We start from the raw sequence: 10,323 nt of genomic DNA, 5'->3' as shown, positions 1-10,323 counted from the left end.
CTCTCTCTCTGACAACATCTTTCTCTATTGACCAGGGCCCGGCTCCTCAGGTGGCAAGGTGCTCCGGCGTGCCCCTGCTGATCTCCTGCTCGTGGAACAACTGCATCAGCAGGAACACATGCTGCATCTGGTTTTGGTTCCCCTCCCTCCCACAATTGCATCTTCAGAACACCTGCATCACACACATACACACAGTGCTCAGGGTTCATAAAAAGGGGAACATCGCACCCCGCACACACCGCCAACCGAATTCCCACCCTACTGCTTGGGCAGCGCTGTCGCCGTCGTGCGTGGGGGAACCAGCACTGTACCAAGGTCAAGTGCACCAAGCTCATCCATTGTGGTTTAGATCAGCTTTTGCCTTTCCTTGAATGCTCTTGTTCATATTTATGCATGTTTCCTGATTCCCCTTTTCTCATTTGTGATGTGATGCTCATACGAAAAGGAAGAGTAAGAAGAAATTTATGAAAGATGGTAAATTGGCAATAGAAGAACATGTAGGTGTAGAAGCTGGTTGATGCTGGCAATTGGACTCTTATCTCAGAGTAAATTAGCTTCAGATATCAGAATAGTACACTGGTTCAGAAATCAGAATAACTACTATCTGGGTGCAACTTGCTGGCAGGGCAGTTAAATTATATATCTTATTTTTCATTGTATCTTGCTTATTACTTTTACAAATTAGTGTTCAAGACAATCTTCTGTTGTTGCATTCCAGCAAGTTAGCTTACAGCCGAAGATAGTTTTTCCAATCCAAATGGTGTAGGTCGAACAAAACTTATGGCTGGGGTAAAAATATTTGTGGTGATCAGCATCTTCCTCTCGCTTTGCTGTTAAGATGTCGACGCGGCGCTACGCACCGGATGATTTATACTATTACCATGTTTTTTATGTTGGGTCTGAGAAACTAGAGAATTCATGCCTCTTTGCCATGCCAAGAGTATTCTAGGGATTTCTTATGAATATACTGTATGTAATATGGGATGGCTATTTTGATTAAGAGATCAATTTTTATGCAGGTTTATCTACACTCTTCTCAGCCTGGGAATCATCATGTGCTTGCTGACCTACTCGGGCCACATCGCCGCTGAAACTGCAAACAGCCCCTGCCTATCTTGTGTATCCTTGGAAGCGTCTGATACTAGGAGTTGCGTTAGCCTATTTAAGTGTGCTTACATGTCAGCTGCTACTGGTTTAACAAAATTCCTCAAAGCCTTTTGCGTTGTCACATAAAGACCAAACCTTGTGTGCTTTTTTTCCAGATATATCCATTTCAAAAATATAAATGATATTTCAAAAAGCGGGTCATGTCTCTAGCAGTTAAGTTTTGAACTGGAACTGTTGACCCCTAATAATAGTTTGCTGAAACCTTAAGTCCCAGTTATGTTCTTGGAGCTCTGTGACCTTAGATGTACTGTGTCTTGGTGATATGGACTATTTTGCCTTAACCCGCCATGTATGTAGCACGTGATCTTTGTATTCTTGCTTGTGATACTGGAAGCTGCAATCGCCACCGATGTATTTCTGAATAGCTACTGGGAGGAGGTGAGGAGCACTTCAGCTGCTATATACTTGATATTTCTGTGTGTATTTTTGAACCAAAATAAGGTCTCTTTTGTCGCCAATTTTTTTTGCTGGAATGGAAGTCGTCTTAAGAACAAAATGAAATTATGACTGGTCGAACCTGAGAAAGTTTACTTCTAAAATATATCCATATGTCGTCTTAAGAACAAAATGAAATTATGTCTGCTTGAACCTGAGAAAGTTTCCTTCTAAAAATATGCCCATATGTAGTTTGCATACTATGGCCTTTTCTTTTCACGTAGTATGAGAAATACATGCAGTGCTCTACTTAAAATATTCTCTTCAAAATGACATCTCTAAAATTACTTGATCGCAGATCATTATTGAGACATGTTTGTTGCATATTTTTCCTTTTTATTTTTCACCCTTGCATCGAGTGGCTTATTTATCAGGTCTGTTTTTTTGTTATTTTCTCTGTTCCAATATAAATATTCATTTTAAAGGTTCGCTTCCTGGTGTTCTAATTTGGGATTTTTTGCCCTACTTTTGGCTGTACCTCCATCAAAATTAGAAAGACGTTTTAGTTATGTTGTGTTTTTTGGGCCATGCTTGTGGATATACTCACTCCATTCCTAAATATAAGCCTTTTAGAGATTCCATGCAATTTATAAATTATAATTTTAGTGATGTCTCATCCTTCTTATTTTCTGTCCAGTTTTTTCTTAGAGCAATGGTCTTATGATTCTGTTTGTATCTAATGCCATTTTCTATGTTTTTCTTACTTATTTTCAGGACAAATCCCACCAGTCTTGGCTCTAATTGAAGTTATCATAAGAGCAAGTAATCAGCACTTGTTGTTCTGTTTTCTGATTCTATTGAGAAAGCTCAAAATTTGCAGTGTAAGATCAAACTTTTGCTCGCAGAATATTGGATGTGCGCTAAAAAGTATGTAGATTTACTCATGAGGGCAGAATCCTGTGAATTTCTTTTGAATCGATTGCTCAACTAGAATAATAGCATACATGATAGGCATTTTATTTTATAACACCCGTGATGAGGACATGTTGTCCGTAAATTCTATTCATAAGTTTTAAGGTCATAAATTATATTCTCTCTGTCCAATTAAACACAGTGTTATATGAATCTCCATCAGCAGATCCTTGCAGCGCAACACGCAGGGTGAGCCAGATGGCATGGCGTTCAAACAAAGCCATATTTTTATTTAGTCTACTATATAATGTACTGCTATCACTATATGACATAGAAGAACTATATAAATCTGTTATCCTGGACTGCCATTGGCTTGCTTTTGGTGTATCAGTGTATTTTTTAACTGGATGGAGAAAACCTATCACCATATGTAATCGACTTGGTACTATGGTACCATTTTCTATGAGATGCATGTATTCTGCTTGCTCCTACCTCTTTCATTACAAAATATCAAATGTTGATGCTTATATTGTTCATACTTCTTAGCTTCAATTTGACCCTTATATGTTGATGCTTGTTGAATCTTATGCCTTATCGATCATTTGAAACTAGACTTTGAAAACTTATGCGTTTGGTAATGGACTTATAGGTTTGCATCGTGGATGCCGTTGACGGTGGGCATAAATGCTACAGTGGAGCTCATTGCATCTTTGAGCTTCATGCTTTGTGTGAACTTGGAACTCGTGCTTTTGTTTGTGAACCTTGTTGGATATGTACGCATGTGTGGACTCGGAACTTATGGTCCTTTTGTTTGCGAACTATTGTTGCATATGTACGCATGTGTGGACTTTCGTTGGATATATATTGCTTGCTGGATCTTTATATTGCTGCATATATATTGTTGGTCATTTTGCTTCCTGGATCAATATATTGCTGGATATATATTGTTAGTCATTTTGCTTGCTGGATCAATATATTGCTGGATATATATTGTTCGTCATTTTGCTTGTTGGATCGATCAATATATTGCTGGATATATAAGTCATCTTGCTGCTGCTCGCTGAAGCATGCAGGGAAAAAAATGCTATTTGGCATATAAACCGAGTGTCCCAGGGACATGGCACCCGGCTTATAGGCATATTATGCCACGGGGAGCTGTATAAGGGGAGCTGTATAAGCCGAGTGTTCCAGATGCAGGCACCCGGCTTATAGGATATGTTTAACAGTGGATGTCTTATAAGCCGTGTACAAAGGCACCCAGCTTATATTTAAACCGTGCAGCTTGCGCAGACACAAGGTTTATATATAAACCGTGTGGCTCATGCAGGAACTCAGTTTATATTTAAACCGTGAGGCTCAGTTAGGCACTCGGTTTATGTTTAAACCGTGTAGCGCTTGAGGGCACTCGGTTTATATTGACGGTGACACGTGGCTGTTATCTCTCGGCTGCCGTCATGTTACTTTAGTAAGCCGAGAGTCTCGTATAAACACACGGCTTATACGTAAACTGAGTGTTTTCCCACTGGCACTCGGCTTATAGCGTATAAGCTGATCAAGTGTAAACCGTGTCATATAAGCCGGGAGTTTGACTCGGCTTATATATAAACCGAGTTTATATCAACATAAGCCGAGTTCTTTGGGTACACGGCTTTAAAGTTTTTTCCTGTAGTGCGTATACCTCATTCAACACTAAAAACGCCCTTAAAGAAATAAATACTATCTTACTTTTAAGTATTGAAGAAAATCGAAGGAGGCATACCCAACTGGATATGTAGATCCATAGCATGCTTGGAACACAAACGTTCCCGAAAAAACACCTCAAGATTGACAAATGCCTCTCTTACTCTTCATGTCATAGTCATGATATCACCTGTCCAAATCAAATAAATAAATAAAACAACTCACTACTCCCTCCGTCTCAAAATAAGTGTCAACTTTGTACCAACAGATGTACAAAGTTGTACTGAAGTTGAGACACTTATTTTGGGATGGAGGAGTATAAAAAAGACTAAAGGAAAACTATTAGCGATGACTGTAATACTTCTAAATGGTTGTTGGCTTGGATGCTAGGCCATGTAGAAATCGTGAACATCATCATATGAACCATGCCATTGGTCGCTTCTCCATCTCCATTTGCTATTTTGAACAAGCTGAATTCAAAGACACACACCGCATGGTGACGCACAAGATGCGCTGGTCATGGTTTTTGAGTCGCTGATTAGTCGCTGTATAGTCGCCGACTAATCGCCAAGTCGTTTTTCAAAAATCAGGGCGACTCGTAACTATATAGCGACTTATGGCGACTATACAGCGACTTTCGTCGACTATACGCTGAGCCGCAGGGCTCGCGGCGACTCGCCAAGTCGCGACTCAAAAACCTTGGCGCTGGTAAAGTATAGATTATGACCTAAGAGGTTATGGATTGGAAATAGTTGTATTTTAGAGAAGAGAGAGAGAGAGAGAGATGGTGCATGTTACGTTGGTTTCTGGGGAAACAACAAGGACTGATGTGACTCGACATAGACATGTGGGCCAAAAAAACCCATGAAACAACACTTCCACGCTGCTAAGTCCAGGATGGCCCAATTTAAAAGCACGTTGGATTAGAGTCCAGTACCTAAACACACGTAACAAGAATACCTTGTTTGGATATATCGTTTTATCAATACTAGTTTTGCGTCAACTCAAATAACCGCCTAACAAACTAAAACCATGTTTGGTAGCGCCAACAAAAACGTGGATAAGCACGATTCAGTTTCCACAAAACTAGGAAACTGCGTTTTGTGAAAAACGACTAATACTTGTTTTTCTCAAAACAGGATTATATAAACCCCATCACTGAGGAGAAGCCGGGTTGGCGAGGAATCAGAGCTCGCGGTGGGAAGCAACCTAGGAGATCGCCGGCGTCGGGAGGTGATGTACAACCCAAGAAGAAAGCAACGCGGCTCCACTATGCCTTCACTGCCATTGGCCGCTCCGTTTTGCTGCCGTTCGATGCGTCGCCGGGGCCACACGTTGCCGGAGTTGCCCGACACCTCCGTCGTGGGCGTGGGCGTGTTCGCGGGTAGCCATGGCCCATGGAACTGCAGTACTAGCACTGCAGGAAGGGTCGTGGCCGTAGGTGCAGCGACTTGGCGCTGTGGATGCCGCCTGAGCCGCGCCAGAAATTTGGGCATGGAGCCGTTCCATCACTGATGCGGATGAGCAGGCCGCTGTGCCGCTGGTACCTAGGCAGAAGGAACACCGTCGCCGAAGTGTTGATTTCTTCTCGTCTAGCCAAATTGGCATCGCTGTCCAAACGAAGGCCATGGACAGACTTTTTGCTAGCCCAAACAAAGTTTTCCGTACGCTAATTAGTAACAGATTTCTTTGTAAAACTGGTTTTGCTAAAATTCTGCTAAAAACTAGTTTTCCGTAAACTCGTGGCTAATTCTGGATATCCAAACAACCACTAAGAGATTGTACAGAACTAGGTTAAAAAAAGAAGAGACATGCCTATATAAACAACTGCCGTGGCACAAATAGACCTAAAACTCAATCTCTTCTCAGGAACACCAACAAAATCGACAAAACATACGCTTTCAGTTCAAGGTACGACAACACAGTCAAACAACTTCTAAATTCAGGTATGATTCTTCTCCCTCTCTCTTAATCCTCAGTTACAATCTTATTCTAGCGTGCTACTCTACTATATTTTGGGGCTGTGTGGCGGCTCCCATAGGGCTAAAGTCAATTAAGAAGCACAGGGCACTGCAGTATGGAATTCACTTGCAGTTTATAGATCAGATGAGGGTTCCCGTAATATTTAGCATCACTACCTCATTAAATTTGTCCAAAAAGAAACCTCATTAATCAGGTATAGATTGCTTCGGTCAGCTTGTACTAAGAAATACTCACAATATTTATGTACCACAAAGAGATTGGAACATAAAATCCTCTTTATCAGTAAATATTTCTGCAAAATCACTGGTCTTGAAAATCTATCTCCTTTAATTATACGACCAAAAATTTATTTTATAAGGTGATGAAAGGTAATAAAAATAGTGAATCTTCATAAATTTGTTTTATACCATTGTGACAAGCGGGGCGGACGACCAAAGTCTCAAGTGCCAGCGCAATGTACTCCCCTGTACAACAAGCACATAAATCTTAATCGTCGTCCATAGCCCAACCAAACCACGATTTCTCTGTAACAATATTATTATATCATTCACTTAGGTTTACATTTGAACTCTCCATTATGCAGGAAGACAACATGAAAAGAAAAGGTGGGCCACATAGCAAGGAACGTGAGAAACCTGCCAAGGTCGTTAAAACAAATCAAATATGCACTCCAACAAGGTGATCCATTACTAATATTGAATATTTTATATGTGCTATACCAGTAATTTTTAAAAACAAAGCAATTCCAGTTAGGCTCGCTGAGGTTCCTAATTGATTGTAGCTTCCACGAGAAAAACTATATTTTAAATTTTTATCTTATTGATGCAAATCCAGACAATCAGCAAAGATCGCAAGATTGGAAAGGGTAATGAAACTTCAAGAGAAGAAAAACAGACAATCTTCAATGATACATGGAGGTCTGCCAGACTCCGCGGACACACACAAAGGACAACCTTTGCTCCATGTGAAGTAAGAAAATCTTCACGAACTTTCACTCTTATGCTGTTATGCATCTTATCATCCATTTGGTTTAATTATAATTCTCAATTCAAATGCTAAAATTCAACATTAATGATGCACGTCTGGTATTACATCATACAGCAAGAAACATTATGTACCTTTCTTATGCTATCCACATCTACTCTGCTATTTATGTGCTGAAATCTTCAAGCGCAACTAATTTAGAATGGTCCATCAAATCTCAAAAAAATGATACACGTATCAATGAACTATAGCCAACGCAAAAAAATGTTAAAGTAACACAAGGAGTAATAAATTCATTCTGCTAGACAAAAAATAATCTGTTATTTCTACTAATTAGTATTTATGTTTATGCAGGGCAAGTAACTGAACAGAAAAAGCAAAGAGGCAAGACTACATAGGAAAAGAATAATGCAAACCAAGAGGCTTGCACAACCATCGACAAAAGAAGGAGAAATGATTGGTCAGGCTGGTAATACTATGAGGTAACGAACAAGAAATTACAATCAAGCTCTAAAATTTGGAGTTTCATAAATCTGATATTTTCTGCTATGTACGTGTACAGCTCAAAAAGTAATAAAATGTCTACTACATCGAAATCGGTGAGAAAGAAACAAAGACAACATTTGTAAGTTATATCAACATTTTATAGTATCAACAACACCAGACATTAATAATATTTCAATTTATGCTAAATCCAAAACTTGAACAGACAAGAGGACTGATACGGAAATTTGGAACTTTGGAAAACCCAAATGCAAGTGTGAACGATGCGGTGCAATTTTCTGGTACGAAGAAAGAACTTCAGGTAGAGCGAAAAGCATGCCATCTTTTGGACTATGCTGCCAACATGGCAAGGTTGAGTTGCCACCATTAAGAGAGCCACCGACTTACCTAGCGAAATTGCTAAGGAAAGACAACGGAAAGACGTCAAAACACTGCTTGCAGAATATCAGATTGTACAACTCCATGTTCGCTTTCACAACAATGGGAGGAAAAGTAGACAAAGAAATAAACAATGGCAGTGGGCCATATGTTTTTAGAATGAATGGGCAGAACTACCACAGAATAGGTACTCTATTGCCTGAAGGTAAAGATAAACCACGTTGGGCACAACTGTACATCTATGACACTGAAAATGAGGTAAGAAACAGGATTAATGCTTCGACAAGGAAAGATAAAAGGGAGTCAATAGATCCTCACATCGTAGAGGGCCTTAAAAATATGTTTGATCGAGATAACATACTTGCAAAAACTTTCAGAATGGCAAGGGACAGATTCGAAGAAGGTGACTATCAAAACGTGAGATTATAACTAATCAATAAGCGACAATCAGATGGAAGACGAAGTGACATGCCATCTGCAAGGGAAGTTGCAGCCTTGATTGTCAATGATGCCACGGAAAGTAGAAAAGGACGGGACATCATTGTTGAGTACAAAAACATGAAGCCAAGAAGAATATCAGAGAACCATCCAAAATTCATGGCTATGCAGTATCCACTATTATTCCCCTATGGAGAAGATGGGTACAGACAAAATATACCTTACATATTAAAACAAGGTGGAAAATGTAAGAGAAAGCATGTAACAATGTTGGAATACTATGCATATCGTCTACAACAACGTACTCCCTCCGTCCCAAAATTCTTGTCTTAGATTTGTCTAGATACGGATGTATCTAATACTAAAACGTGACTTGATACATCCGTATCTATACAAATCTAAGACAAGAATTTTGGGACGGAGGGAGTACTAACCAATCGATGCACTTGCTGATGTGTGAAAAGCTTACATTGCAGTTCATTGTGGATGCCCTTGCATGCATTTTGCAGTACAGACTGGACTGGATCAAAAATCATCAAGGAAACCTAAGAACGGAATTATATGCTGGCTTACAGGATGCAATAGAAAGAGGAGATACAAGGGCTGACCAAGTAGGAAAAGGATACTTCTGCCATCCACTGTCACAGATAGCCCTAGATACAAAGCACAAAACTTCCAAGATGCTATGGCAATATGTCGGTGGGCTGGATACCCAGACCTATTTGTGACATTCACGTGCAACGCAGCTTGGCCGGAGATTGAGGCTATGCTACACGAAGTAGCCCAAACAGCATACGAAAGGCCTGATATTGTTGATCGAGTATTCCACATAAAGCTCAAGGAGTTCATGAGAGATATAAGAGAAAGGGAATACTTTGGAAAAACACTGGCAAGTAATATATCATCCTGACTTTATCAAACATCTTATTTAACTGCCTGAACTAACTGTTATTTTATAAAATTGCAGTTATATACACAATAGAGTTTCAAAAAAGGGACCTCCCACATGCCCACATAGTCATATTCCTCGACAAAAAGGAAAAGAAACACAAGTATCCAGAGCCATCAGAGGTAGATAGAGTAACTTGCGCAGAGATACCAGACAAGGAAATTGACCCGGAAGGATATGCAGTTGTGGAAAACTACATGATGCACGGGCCATGTGGTGCAGCAAACACAAAGTCACCATGCATGGTCGACAGCAGATGCATAAGAAAGTTCCCAAAAAAATACAACAACAATACCACTGTCGATGAAGATGGATACCCAGTATATAGAAGACGAGACGATGGAAGATTCATACAGAAAGGGGAAGTAAAGTTGGATAACAGATACGTAGTCCCATACAACAGAAATCTGCTGGTGAAATATCAAGCACATATAAATGTCGAGGTGTACAACAGATCTCTATCCATAAAATACCTTTTTAAATACATAAATTGTTAGAGTTGTGTCGAATATTGTGCACAAGATAGGTTATAGTTGGACTTGTAGTTGTACTGTGTTTAGATAGGATACGGAGTCGTATCCAAGTAGGACACTTGTATCCTAGGCCTTTCATATATAGCAGGGATAGACACACGATGTAACCTATGCCAGCATAATAGCATAGGCGCGCAAGGGGGAGCCGGCGATGTGTGCCGGCGCCCGGGTGGCCGGTGTGCGGTATTGTGACGGTGTCACAGGGAGGAGCGCCCGTAGTCAGGCCTCGGGGATATAGCCATATCGGTGAACCTCGTTAACAAATCTCGGTGTCGTGCTCGTGTGATTGCTTGGTCCTCGGATGATCAACGGTATGGCTTCGGATTTATTCTAACAAGTGGTATCATGAGCTAGGTCGTTCGGAGGCTGCAGATTGTTGCTTTAGAGGAGGCCCAGTTGGTTTGCTGATTTAGTTCGTCA

The 10,323-nt window shown here is 40.3% G+C and overlaps 2 long non-coding RNA genes across 3 annotated transcripts in view; one reads left to right on the top strand and one right to left on the bottom strand.

Moving 5' to 3' along the window:
* The window catches only part of LOC119322851, a 19,695-nt gene extending 9,783 nt beyond the window's left edge, over positions 1-9,912 (bottom strand). Inside the window, exon 1 of the long non-coding RNA XR_005155887.1 lies at positions 4,214-9,912. This is a non-coding gene — a long non-coding RNA (uncharacterized LOC119322851). The remainder of the gene's footprint in view (positions 1-4,213) is intronic.
* LOC119322850 lies at positions 8-3,408 on the top strand. Of its 2 annotated transcripts, XR_005155886.1 has the most exons (5): positions 8-315; positions 1,020-1,119; positions 1,465-1,545; positions 2,317-2,423; positions 3,104-3,408. It is a non-coding gene; the product is annotated as an uncharacterized LOC119322850 (long non-coding RNA). The 2 variants fall into 2 exon arrangements; XR_005155885.1 differs by having other exon boundaries at positions 8-1,119.
* Positions 9,913-10,323: the final 411 nt, after the last annotated feature.

Source organism: Triticum dicoccoides, chromosome 6B (assembly GCF_002162155.2).
Source record: "Triticum dicoccoides isolate Atlit2015 ecotype Zavitan chromosome 6B, WEW_v2.0, whole genome shotgun sequence".
NCBI lineage: Eukaryota > Viridiplantae > Streptophyta > Magnoliopsida > Poales > Poaceae > Triticum > Triticum dicoccoides.
This window is presented reverse-complemented; position numbering and strand designations above follow the sequence as displayed.